This window comes from Pipra filicauda, unplaced genomic scaffold (assembly GCF_003945595.2).
Source record: "Pipra filicauda isolate LSUMZ 115617 unplaced genomic scaffold, ASM394559v2 scaffold116_size3395265_pilon, whole genome shotgun sequence".
In the NCBI taxonomy this organism is placed as follows: Eukaryota; Metazoa; Chordata; class Aves; order Passeriformes; family Pipridae; genus Pipra; species Pipra filicauda.
In genome coordinates this window covers 3,100,923-3,114,951 of record NW_024103618.1, presented here as the reverse complement: position 1 = coordinate 3,114,951, position 14,029 = coordinate 3,100,923, and positions in this window count along the sequence as shown.

Genomic DNA, 14,029 nt, shown 5'->3' with positions numbered 1-14,029 from the left:
GCCATGTGCTGGTGAATGAGCTGGGATGGTGACTGGTTTCAGGCACCTTGTTTAGGTTTTGGTGACCCAAAGTCACAGCATGACATGACTTCTGATCCAAAGGAGCAAATGTGGTTTATATATGGAAGTGCTCTACCTTTTGCATCGGAAGTAGCAGTCTCCTTTATGTTGTATATTGCTTGCTGCAAAAACGTCCCATTGCATTTATGTAGGCTCAGCTTGCTTCTTTGCATTGGTCAAGCCAGAGGTCGTTGTTCTTAGGCTATTGATCATATTATATGTAGAATAAACTTTATGTCTTCTACTCTTGCTCTCTGCAATATTAAGACTCTGCCAGAAGGATGGGAACTCAGGCTTGCTGAAAGGGTGGGAGGAGTAGAAGAACTCAACCTCTTTACTCATTTTTGAGGGGACCTCTGGAGGACTCCATGTTAAGTGACTTTTTCCTATTTGTGCACCTTTGAAGATCTGGATCTTGAGTAATTGTTTAATAAAATGAGAGAAATGCATAAGGATAGCTTATGAATGAAGTGAAGATCATTTTAGCAGTGGGTCTTAGGATTTTATGCCATTCTGTTTTAATTTCACAGTTCTAAGTGAAATCCTTCATCGTGTTTCAAGAGAGTGTGCCAAAACACATCTTTTAATTTGTTGTTTCGTACATTTTCCAATATACTCTGTGAAAAGGTTCTGGTTTTATATGAGATAATGAGTTTTGAGGTTAATGAGGATAAGGCCCAGAATTCCTACTGTATTGTGTGCCATTAGTATACAGTAGAAATAAATTGAGAAGCAGACAGTGTTTTAAAATCCTCTTTCATTTAGGCATTTTGTTTAGCATTCAGAACACAGCCACATTACATGATTAGCTGATTTTAATGACTGTCCTCTAATCAGATAAATGGAAGTACGTGGAAAACCTAAAAAGATAATATTTGTGGAGACAGTCTGTTTACATTGTTACACCTCAGCTAAGAGGATACTTGGCATGTATGATGCAGCTAAGAGAAGAATGTGGAAGGCCAAAGAAACCTTGAAGACAATTGGATCCAGCCTATTCTTTCTCTCCCCACAATGCAAGCTCTGATGACTTGGTATTTTAATTAATGTCAACCCTTACCATCAGCGCTCATGGGAACAATCATTAAACCAACACAAAAACATTTTAAATGGCTGGCAACCTACCAGATACTGAGCTAAGCATTCCCATGGTGGAGTGGATGGTTTCATAGCCAATTCTGCACTGGATTAAATAAGTACTCTAATAGTACTGGCTAGAAAGGCTATTATTTTCATACTAAACAATGCAGTATGGTTTCTAAGTTCTATTTTAAAATGTTTTCATACTTACTTCCCAACACTAGTATCAATGTTATTTATATGGATGTGGTTGAATTTTACTCTTTGTTGTTACTAAAACTTGTTTTTTCTTATTCTTCCCGTTCTTTTTTCTTTGTTTGTTTCCTTGCTGCTAAACCAAAACCGTATATATTTTTTTTTTCTCCCAGATAATGCACATGATCAGACACAGCCTAAACCAAAATTGGTTTCCAATGTAGCTTAAAAACTGCTATCCAAGTGAATTTTAAAATTGGACAAGTAATACATTTTTTTGTATTATGTTACTTTTGCACGGTAGGATCTGGGTCATGTCTCTAAGTACCTAGTAGGTACTCTGTTGTCCTTACCGCTGCAATGTTTGCTTGCCAAGTGTACTGAGTAGCCTGATCTTTCTTATTCCTCGAAGGACTCTTTCCCTCCTCCCATCTTCTGTGTTTGCTGTTTGCTCAAATTGTTTAAACATGGAGCTCAATGACAGGCTATTAGCGCTGACCGGAGCCACACATAATGTGACCACATGTTGTGTAAGCTTCACAACTTGTCTGCTAATTTGCCTCAGGCCTGACCTGAAGTACCCTTACTAGTCTAGCTCTTAGCCCTTCCCCAGCGGAGACAGACACTCATACTAACTCTTATGACACATTGTTGACATCTTTGATTCGGGGCCAAATCCTACCTCCCTTTCTGCCGAAGGTTGTGCCATGGCAGTCAGTGAATCTGCCTGAGGAAGAGGACAGAGCCAGCTGTGCTGTAAGGATGGGGATGAGGATGAGAACTCTTCCTCTTCTGGTGCAACCTATCAGGAGTTAAAGCCCGTGGTTGAAGCGCATTGGACAGGCAGTGCAAGAGGAGCTGCCCTGCTCTGCCCGTGGTTGCCCGTGAATCCCACTGGTGGATCCCTGGGGAAAATACAGTTTCCATAGAAAGTCCACAAGCTACAAGAAAGTCACGTGGCAGGGAAGCCCAGGATGGCAAGCAGAGAGTGCACTCTGTTTCATTCTTGTCATTAGGCTCTCTGATGCCACTGTGATGGGTACAAAAAGGGGGGATGTTTTAGTCAAGTGAGAAAACAAAAAGAGCAGCCTGTTTAGGAAGAAAACGAGGATAATGAAATACATACTGAGGAGCTCAAAGAATGTACTTGTATAAATGAACCTAGAAGGATCCAAGCCAAAAGTGAAAAGATCAATGCAGATGTGTGGCACTGGTATCCAAAAAGGAAATTAATTGGAGAGATGGATTTCAGATGATGAGCTACATTGATTGGGAAGAGGGGTGTGTGGTAGATTAGGCAATAGGATTGATGGGTTGATACAGTTGATCAAGAGAATGGAAATATATAGAGGAAACCTTAAAAAGGCATTGGAAGCCCCAGCAACAGTGTATAAACAGCATTAAAAAAGACTGTAAAGCTAAGAACAGACTAGAAAGTGGAATATGAAAGTTTTGTGAGGGTGAAATTTAGGAGAATATGAAATAGTAAAGTTTAGTGAAAATGAGTAAATTTTGAGCAAGGGAAGACAAACAGCACAGAAGGAAAAAGAGGAAATTCAAAAGGCCTGGAGGGAAAAGAGTTAGAAGTGAAAAGGGGAGAGTTTTGTACATTAAAATCACAGGGGGGAAAACTGAAATGGTACAGAGAAAAGAGGAGGGGAAAGGAGCAGGAGAAGTGTACCTGCAATGTACAGGCTGGGTTCATCTCTTTAGAAATACCTTTAAACCTTCTGAAAGGTGCACAGCTTTGGAAACTGCAAACCCCAAGATCACCAGCTCTGTTTCAGGTTGGGAATATCCTTACCGTTCCCATTTAGTGAATGCACTTTCTTATTCATGCGATTTTTAAGTCATAGGAAGAACTCTTGCCCCATTTTATTCTTCTTTCTGCATCCTGTCACTCTGAAATGCTTCCAATATTCAGTCCTCTGTGTATCTCAGAGACTGAGACCCACAACATGCTCTTTTCAGGTTCTTGTTCAGCTTTTCCTCATTGACAACCTGAATTTCCTGACATAGTGAGATATGAGTAGCGGGGGAGGCTGCATTTTACCCTCAATAAGCTGCTGCAAACATCTTTTCCCATTAAACTGTGATTTTTTTTTTCCTGAAGATGAAGGGTTGTTTTCAAAAGCATTGTCATGATCTAAGGGGGTTTTATTTTGCCCCTTCAATTCAGTTTATGACCCATATTATGAATGTAGGCTGTAAAACCTTCAGTTGTTACAATGTCCAGAAAGTTTCTGGCAAAGTCATCATCTGTTCCATAAAGGTGAAATTTGCTGCAGACAGATTAATAGAGTTTTTCTAGCTGAGGCATATAATTAGACCAGCAGAATTTTCATGCAAATTCCTCCCTTAGGAATAATGAACAAATATACAGATTTCAGCATGCCATGCCAGACCATGGGATTAGGACAGATGTTCAAAGGATCTATAAAAAATTGAAGGCAGGCATCTAAAAACAATTTAAAGTTGATGTAGCCAAGTCTGTGACAAAGATCTTGTCTTTCCTTGAAATGCCTATACGAAGTGCACAGTGCTCTAATTTACATAGCAAATAGGTGATCTTATTTATATAATAAAGCTTAAAAGTTTGAATTAGGAAAGTAAGCTTGTTTTCCTGTGTGCTGTACAAATACGTATGCTAGAGATGGACCTTATTTCAAAGAATGTGCAAGTAGTTAAACAAAAGAAGCAAATAGAAAAGCTGAATACAAGCAAAATATCTTATTAGTTCCCTCAGAAATAATGGTGCTTCCTCATCATTTCCCCTTACTCATTTGAGCCGTGTCAAAGCTAGCCCTGCTTGTCACTGCTAACGCATACCAAGCATCCTCTGTCACCCACACAGCAAGGATTTAGTTGGGGGGGAGGTGTGTGTTAATCAACAGGATTCTTCTGTGTTGTTTTTTTTTCCCTTCTGAGAAGCAATTGTCTTTCTCAGGTCTGGTATGAATAAAAAAAAAGAGTAAAACCAGCATAGCTGACGCAGAAAAACTCGAGACACTTTGGTGTTCTTCCCAAAATACAAGGCATCTCATCCTTGAAAAGTTTTGCTTCTGTCTAGTGGCACATAGATGTCTTGCTTTTCCCCATTCAGGTTAGTTGAATGTTAAAACTGATTTTCAAAGATCCTCTTTCTTTTGCCCTAGTCAGCAGAGAACTGACTCAGCATCCCAACAACAATGCATTTAGAGCAGGCATTAGTTTTGAAAATGTTGTTTCAACTCTGTAAGAGACCATGGCAACAAAGATAGGATGAAGACCTTTGAAGAAGCCTCTGAATACTATTTAGAAGAAGGAGAATGGATAGGAAAACAGAGGGAAAGAGAGTAGGATTCATTTGCTTCTTAGTGATGCTACCATTTTGAGGGGCAGTTCTAATTCCTATAATAGATTTCACTCCTGGGCAAAGAATGCTACCAAATAGCCCTGAATGAGTGCCACTTCCCATTGAGATAAAACTGAGGGTTTTTTTCCCCTGTGTTTGTTTTGACAAGTAGATTCTTTTGCTTTATCTCTCTTAAACAAGAGAAGTTTTAAGGCTTAAAGATTTGAGCCCTCTGAGAAATCAAAACTTCAGTCTTTGAGATTGCGCTAAGTATATTTACTCAAGATTTATGACAAATCCCACAGAAGTAAGGAGAATGCTTAATACAATTCAAATAGGCTGGAACTTACCATCTAAATAAGGACTAATCTACTGCCTGTCTGTGCTTCCCTAGGAAGGGACACCACCACTCCCAGTGTAAAACAAAAGAGGACTTTAGGGAAATAGAAAGTCTGAAAATCCTCATAGTCTATTCATGGGTTGTCTCCTTTTAACTGACATTTCAAAAGTTATGCCCGCTCATGACAAATGCACTTTTCAGGTTTTGCAAGTTTCATTCTTTTTATGATTTTTAGTCCATGCTAAGAAAATCCTATAATACTTTATCTTGCTCTAGCTATAAACATGGAAGAATTTTGATCAAAGGAGACTATTTTAACAGCTGTCTTTCAAGGCAACATGTGCAGCTCTCTTGGCAGCTTCAGCTAGTAAGGTTTGAAGAAAACAGAAGTCTTTGAAAAGTCTTTGCATGTTTGAGGTGTCAAAAATATTGAATATATTGCCTTTGCTTGGTGCTTTCCGGGATCTCAAAGCCATGGTCAGGCAATAAAAAAGCTCTGCAGCAGGAACCCTTAATTTAGTTTAAAGAGATCTGAATGATTGTTTCTGTGGTTTGGGGTTTTTTTGGGGTGGCTTTTTTTTCCCCATAATCTGCTTTATCCAGATATTTGTCATCAGAAATAGAATTTTATTTTCTTGAATAAATATGGTCTGGGATTAGTTATAGAAGAAAAGGAGGGACTGTTGCTCTTTTTGCCAAAATAGAGAAGAGGCACTCCCCTCCCATTACCTTTTCACAGCCAGGGAAATGAACACTTCCATTATGCTGGACAATGTGGAGCAGAAGTAGCAGGTGGTGACTGCTACTAATCAGGAAGTTAAGTAATAGCCATACTTGAGCACTTTCTAAAGGATTACCGTTTATGGGAAGATTTGTCCCCTATCTGGGCACCCCTGGAAAGAAAATAGAGTGAGAAAGATGAAAAGATGCCTATTAGTTACAGATTTTCCGTCCTCTCCCCAGCTCCACACACATACACACACTGCCTGCTGCTCTCCCTTTACTGCCCCAACCTGTTCAAACGACTCCAGCAGACAACTGGTAAACCCGTAAGAACTTAATCCTGCCTCTGCTCCTCCATTCCTGCTTAAGAAAAGCCATCCTTTCCCCCTGCACACTGGCTGGTGTGCCTGCAAGCTGTTGCTTGGCTGATCTAAAGGAACATGATTCACCTGCGATAGGCTTATAAATCGAAGTCCTCTACTTTTAACAGCGCTTATTGGCAGGGAAGGGAAAGGAAGCTATTATTGCCATTTTTACTCTAGGAATTACTAATTTACTGTCTGACAGATGCCCACAAAGTGGCCTAGATTTGCCAAAGAGAGGTAATCCTATGTCACAAACCCTTCTCCATAAGGTATCACAATGCTAATTCTCCAACATGAGGAAATCACAGAATGGTTTGGGTTGGAAGGGACCTTCAAAAGGCCTCTGTTCCATCCCTTGTGCCATAGACAGGGACATCTCTCACTAGACCGTGTTGTTCAAAGCCCTATTCAAAGTGATTTTGAACAGTTCCAATGATGGGGCACCCACAATTTTTCTGGGTGACCTGTTCCAGTGTCTCACCACCCTTACTGGAAACAATTTCTTCCTTGATTCCAGTATAAATCTACCTTCTTTCAGACTGGTCCCACTGATTACAAATCTTATTGGCTTCATTGTTGAAGACAGGAGAAATTTTCCAAATCTTCGAGTAGGTCACAGTGAGTGACATTGTTACAAACCTCTAGTTTTAATGTCTTGCACTTTTGTCTGTTCTTATGTCAGCAGTGGCATGTCACCCAGGCATACAGATGCAAAAGTAAACCAAATTTGATATACAAATCCAAGCTCCAGAACTGCAGAATGTATGAGTGTAGTGGGTTGACCCTGGCCAGATAACCAGGTACTCACTAAAGCCGCTCTCTCACTCTCCCTCTGCAACTGGACAGAGGAGAGAGAAAAAAACCATCTAAGAATTCATGAGTTGAGATAAGAGTTGGGAGAGGTCAGTGACTGATTACCTTCACGGGCAAAACAAGACTCAAAGTGGGGATAATACTTATATTTATTACTAACAGGATAAGAGCCAAAGAATGAGAAATAAAACAGTCTTAAAAACACCTTCCCTCCCCCTCCTTCCTTCCACGTTCTCCCTCCTCCCCCCCAGCGGTGCAGGGGGACAAGGAATGGGGGTTGCGGTCAGTTGTTGTTTCTGCCACTGCTCAGACAGAGGAGTCCTTTCCCTGCTCCCATGGGGTCTCTCCCACAGGAGACAGTCCTTGATGGACCTCTCCAGTGTGAGTGCATCCCTTGGGCAGCAGCTCTTCCAAAACTGCTGTCCCGTGGGTCACTCCTCCATGGGGTACAGTCCCTCATGAATGAGCTGTACTGATGTGGGTCCCCCACAGGGGCCACAAGTCCTACTCGGGAAAAACCTGCTCTGGCATGGGTTTCCCTCTCCATGGCCTGCAGGTCTCCAGCAGGACCCTGCTCCATCTTGGGCTTCCCATGGGGTCACAGCCTCCTTCATGCATCCACCTGCTCCAGCATGGGCTCCTCCATGGGCTGCAGGTGGGTCTCTGCACCCTGATGGTCCTCCACAGGCTGCAGGGGCCTCAGCTCCAGAGCCTGGAGCACCTCCTCCCCCTCCTTCTGCACTGACCTTGGTGTCTACATTGTTATTCCCATGTTCTTGCTCCACTCTTCCCTGGCTGGAATTTTTTCTGTGCAAAAATCTTTTGTTCTTAAATATGCGATCACAGAGGTGTTACTATCACTCCTAATTGGCTCGGCTTTGGCCAGCAGCAGGAAGTCCGTCCTGGAGCCGGCTGGCATTGGCTCCATGGGACAGGGGAAGCTTCTGGCAGCTTGTAACAGAAGCCACCCCTGTAGCCCCCCTGCTACCAAAACCCAGCCACAGAAACCCACTACAATGAGCCTCTTCAGCCTGCTAGTATCTCACAGGTTGCCCTCAGAACCCAGAGGGGATTAAGAACCCAAGCAGGGACCCAGCAGCTGTCCCATGAAGTTCACTGCTTTTCATGCAGGGAGGAGAGTAAGTGACAGAGTTATCCAGCACTGCCCCACATCTTGCCAAGATTACATATATTTTGTGTGCCTTCTTGAATTTGTCCACAGGTCAAAACTACCTCAGCAGTGGTTTGGTGGTTTGGTTTTTTTTGTTTCATTTTTGTGTGTGTTGTGTTTTGGTTTGCGTTTTTGTGGAGGTTTTGTTTTTTTGTGTTTTTTTGTTTGTTTGTTTGGGGTTTGTTTGTTTTTGTTGTTTGTTTGGTTTGGTTTTGTGTTTTGTTTTGTTTTGATTTTTGGGTTTTTTTGAGGGGGGAGTGTGGTCTAAAAGACTGTGCTAAGTAGGGCTGACATTTTAAAATTTTTGGATCAATACAGGGCATGTCATTCTTTTACAGTATGAACTTCAGATTTTCAGGTCTCCCCTCTGGACTGATATGATTAATACAAATTACTTAAGACCCTTGGACCTTGCTATACTGCCAGCATGTCCTGGAAGCATGAAAGAATATCCTAAAGAACACCAAGTATAGAGCCCTCTGAATTTGCTGCAACTCCCCCAGGACAAAACCTTCTTTTAAATACAGTTTGTTCTAGCCATTTCAGTACCACTGTTCGCTTTCTTATCTGTTGACATGGAGGCTTAGCTTCCTCAGAACATTTTTGTCTGAAAGATCATTATTTTCTTTTCCAAGCATCCCATGAACAGACCAATTGTACTTCATCAATTTTAAATTTTGACCATCTGCCAATTGCTTTCAAATCTAAAGCCAATCAAAATTCAAGGAGATTCAGAAAACAGTGAAAGAGGAGCACATCCACTTCAAAAAGGTTACCCAACTGTTTGTTGTTGTTGTTTCATTTTGTCTCAGACTTTATAATGATGGCTTTCAGCATTTTTGCTCTGTTTATGTGTCCTTGTTTAAAAGTCAGGGCTGTGCCTGCCCTTCCCCAGGCTGCAGACACACAAGTGGGCTGCTGTGCAGTTCATCATTCACATTCGAGCCTCTGCTCACTCAGAAGTCTGGTGAATAATTGCCAAGAAAGACGCCTTCCACATTTATGTGGAGGGACTTCGCTTTCACAGCTGCTGTTTATCATAAATAACATGGCTTGGAAACATCATACAATGTCTGTGGGTTTTTATGGGCATCTAATTTTACTTGTTTTAACAGACTACAGGTAAGCCTGGTAGTTACAGATATTTCATGAGTAGGACTCTAACCTAGCTGTATGTCAGGGAAATAATAAATACTCTTAGTACCTAGAATAACCAAGGTCCAATGTTACTTAGCTTCTCAGGACTGAAATAATTTGTGCTATAACACCTCTGGCATCAGTAGGATCCCGGAAGGATGAGTTTGCTGAAGTTTTCTTCTAAAAATTAGAAAATTCTACACATATATGAAACTATGTAAAAACCTGTTGCTGCACCTCAGATTTTTTTACTGACCACAGGGTCTATATCTTCTGAGGCCATCACCTGCATGAGCAGGCCTGCCGACCTTCTTGGTCATCAGGAAACCTTCTACCAGCAGGAGGCAGGGGCAGACGGCTTCCTGCTTTACAGTGACACCCTGATTTCTGTGCTCTCCCATTTTGGCATCCTACTGAGAAGCTGAAAAATGAGTGCTTCCCTGTGATGACTTGTGCTTATTTTTCATTATCCAAACTAAGGCAAAAACATTTCACATGAGCTGCTTTGATATTTTCAAACAGGCTAGTCTTTGTAGTTGTGATTACTTTGTTATATACCAAGTATTTCTGCGCTATTCACTTGAGACTGAAAACTTTAGAAAAATGCTGGGGTTTGAAGGTTTGAAGAGTGACTTTCTTTCTCCTATCAGCGATAGGAATGGTTATAATGTATTTTGTCTGTAATGGAAAAACAAACAGTAAAAAGTTATTGTTACTCATGTAAATGCAAGACAGGCTTTTTCCATATTCTTCATGTTAAATAAAAGAGTTTGGCAACAGATGGAAGACTAACATTACTAGCAGTTTAATAATGAACAGTACAGAAAATGAATGCTGCCATTGCTACGGTAGTTGAAGGTGAGAACAAAGCCTTATGGTGTTTCTTCTTGGGGCCCTAGAAAATAAAAAGTAACAAAGGCAAATGGGTTCATTCTGTGCCCGGTATGCTTGAGTATTGGCAAGGCAAAAGAAAGGCTAGGAGACAGTATCAACTATGTTAAGTCAGGTTTTGTACACTGAAGGCATGCATGCATGCTGAAAGAGTGGAATCAAAGCAGAAAATTACTTTTCAGAAATTGGCTTAAGCCATAAGACTCCATCTGTGTCCTTAACGAGAGGAAGGAAGAGCCACAACCCACTGCTTTTCTTCTGCCAAACTTGAAATGAGAAATGTTGCCCAGGTGCCAATGTCTTAGGGAGAATTTCTAGGCTGTGAAACTCAGCCTCAAGAGACAGGAGATGAACTCAAGCTGCAAGGAAGAGTCTATGTCTCAGAGAGGGCTGAATTGCAACCATATTTCTCTCTCAGATGTTACCAGGGTGTTGTCTTCAGCTTCTCTGCAGTCAGTGCTGCTCAGGTACTCCTAATTCTCCCTTTACAATGTGTTACATTATTTTCTGCAGGAACTATGATGTCCAACTCAGGAATTTAAGTCTGGAAAACATAACCTGGAAGTTATGAGTGGCGATGAAGAATATAACTTTTGTGGTTCGGGCTGTAAAGCAAGGTAGATCTGCTGTGACTGTACATGGTTCGTTTTCTTAAGAAATCAGTCTAACTCTCTTCATGTTTTCTTAGTGGTGAAAAGTTGAAAAGAGAAATTGTGGAAAAGTACAAAATACTTAGGAAAGTGAAGGGCATGTGATTTCAGTTATAGTTTAGTTTGTAGTACTATAAATGAAATATGAATGTTTGCAAAGTACCTACTAAGTAAATATTTCCATATTTAAGCTGATAGTTTGTGGGATGCTGTTTTGAAGTGCTAAGGTGAAAAGATTACTAAATTGTAAAGTGTGTAAGATAGTGACTTATATAGGCCTAAAAAACACCCAGAAGGAGAAATTCTTGTTTGCTTATTTCACTGCTGGGGTTCTGTGCTCTTTTTCTCCCGGGAGAGCTCCTTCCTTTCCCTGTTGCTTGTCTCTCAGGCTGTTGGTAACATCATTAAACACCATAACATAGTTTAGACAGAATAGCCGTGAAGTACCAATTGCAGCAAAAATCACATATGAATCTGTAATGCGCTGGGCAGGGTTCTTGTCTAACTGTAAAGCCAAGCTAAGCAATAAGATATATAGCTTTTAATTTTTAAACGCAGGACTGTTTTTAATCAATATTCAGTATATCCTTGTTAAATGATGTTTTGGAATATCTACCCTATAAAGGGGATATTATAAATATATTAATATAGTACTTTTATGAGAAATCTTAGTTTGCTTTTACTTTTATGTGAAGTACAAAATATACTTTCAGATGTGGTTTAGGTAGTTACAAGTATGGCATGTCTGATGGTGATGTACAATGTGGCAAGCTCTCAGTATCCACACATTACAAAAAAAGTGTGAATCCTACACCTACAACCTTAATTGAAGTTAAAGTTTGCTAGCCTGCATGGACCACCAGTATCACCTAAAGAAGAAAAAAGGAACAAATGTTTAAATCATTGAGCATCCCACCCACGCTTCTGCCCATTAGTTCCACTCAGCCTGTACTAACACTGCAGTTGTGCATCAGCAGTGTGCTACGACCATCTGGCTAACCTCAGAAAGACATGTGGGCAGCTTATCTTCAAAGATGAATACCGGCTTTTAGCAACAGCACTAACAGCTGTATCAAGCCAAAGAATGGAAAATAGATCTCCTAAGTTCATCTTCTTCTATAAAAGACCAAATGACCTGCAGTTGACAGTGCCATTTTAAATGAAGACACTTGGTCAGATTTGCCTGTATTTTCCCTGTTTCTTTGGAAAATGTGCTATATAGCTAGTTATAGTTAAAGAGCATAAATTATGACGTGAATCTGTAGGATATATTAGCAGATGAATATTTTTTCCTTGCTTAGTGGAAGTGAGGAATGTCCTATGGAGATAAAAGATGGGAAAATTACTTATAACAGTTCATATGATCTTTAGCAGTCTCTTCTTAATAAGCACTACATAATTACTGTGAGCTGTTTGAAACTAATTTTGGAGATGTCTCCTTTAACTCTTGCAAGTGTACAACATTTTATAAAAAAATTTGAACAGAGAGGTATTTTTATTTCAAATCAAGACCATTTAGCCCATCCAGCAATGAGAAGTGTTGCATTGTTTCCTGCTTACCTGTTGTGAAACTAATGTGTTCCAGAAAGGATAGACTTACCGGAGCATCTGAATTCCTGCAAGGAGGATAAGGAGTGAAGTACTTTTTAATTGTTTTGACTCTACAAATGATGCAAAACCAAGTGCATGGAGGAAAGAGTTGCATATCGGGAAGTGTGCTGCTTCATTCATCACCCCAAGAAAGAATCATGAATCATGCATACAAACTAGATTTGATTCTTTGTGCCTCTTGGCCATGATATTATTTTTCCCCATTCATTTATGTGAAACAGGAAATTACTCATTGTCTCCCTTAAGAGAGCACCTTCATGTTGTTTGCTTTGTTAAATGATTCTGTAGGAATCACAGAATCACAGTATGGGTAAAGTTAAGAAGGGATCACAGTGGATTATGTGTTCCAACCTCCCTGCTCAACCAGGGTTACCATAGAGCACATTGCACAGGTTTGCATCCAGATGGTTCTTGAATATCTCCAGTGAGGGAGACTCCACAACCTCTCTGGGCAATCTGTTCCAGTGTGTGTGGTCACCCACACAGTAAAGAAGTTTTTCCTCATATTCAGGTGGAACTTCCTATGCATCACTTTTTGCCTGCTGCCTCTTGTCCTATTGGTTGGCACCACCAAGAAGAGCCTGGCTTCATCCTCTTGGCACCCTCCCTGTAGATACTTACAGACATTGATGAGGTCCCCTCTGTATTCTCTTCTTGAGGTTCAGCTCCCTCAGCCTTTCCTTGTAAGAGAGATGCTCCTTCAATCATCCTGCTCCCAGTCCCTTAATCATCTTCATCACCTGCTGGACTCACTCCAGGAGCTCCATATCTCTCCTGTACTGAAGAGCCCAGAAATGAACACAACACTCTGGATGTGGCCTCACTAGGCCTCACACCCCACGACTGAAGTCAGGTTCTCTGAGCTTCTGCACTAGGGCAGAATAGAGGGGCAGGATCACCTCTCTTGACCTGGTGGCAATGCTCTTCCTCATGCACCTCAGGGTACTGTAATTCTCCTTATGAAAGAAAAGGTGACTCCATAGTAAGGATGCTGAATGCATACTTACCAGTCACAAAGAATAAGGATCATGCAGAATAGTCATATTTAAAATAAAAGTAAAAATGCTTCTCACTTTTTAAAGGGGAATCCCAGTTATCTGCATGTGTATGACTGCAGTATCATACAGTCCTGAACGGATCATAGTGTCGTGAGCTCCCAGTGGTTTTACAATTGCTTGGTCAGCCACCCTACAGAAACGTGCATGCAAATGTATGTGTCCTCTGTACAAATAATGTTTCCAGTGACAAACTTAAAAATAGATCATTATACAGGCTAGCAGAGTCCCTGCATATAACCAAGAAAAAGAAGATGAATGTTCATAATACTTTGCTAAGTGATTCTTTTCATCTTAACCCATTCCTTTTCTTCTGAGCTCAATTATTAGCCATACACATGGCAACTACAGATATATAACTGTGTGATAGGAAGATAAAGGGCAGGTAGAAAAAATTCCTCTGATCTTTTCTTATCTCCCGTCTGCAGGGTGCCCTGGAAGAAGCAGATGAAATAAACAAAATACACGGATCCACCTCCAGACTGTCTTTCCACAGTCATGACTGTCACCGGGCTCTTACTGATGTTTCCCTAAGAAACCATGTCTAGCTCACACATCCCACATTCAGTATCTCTGCTGTGATAATGTACTTTTTTTTTAAAAC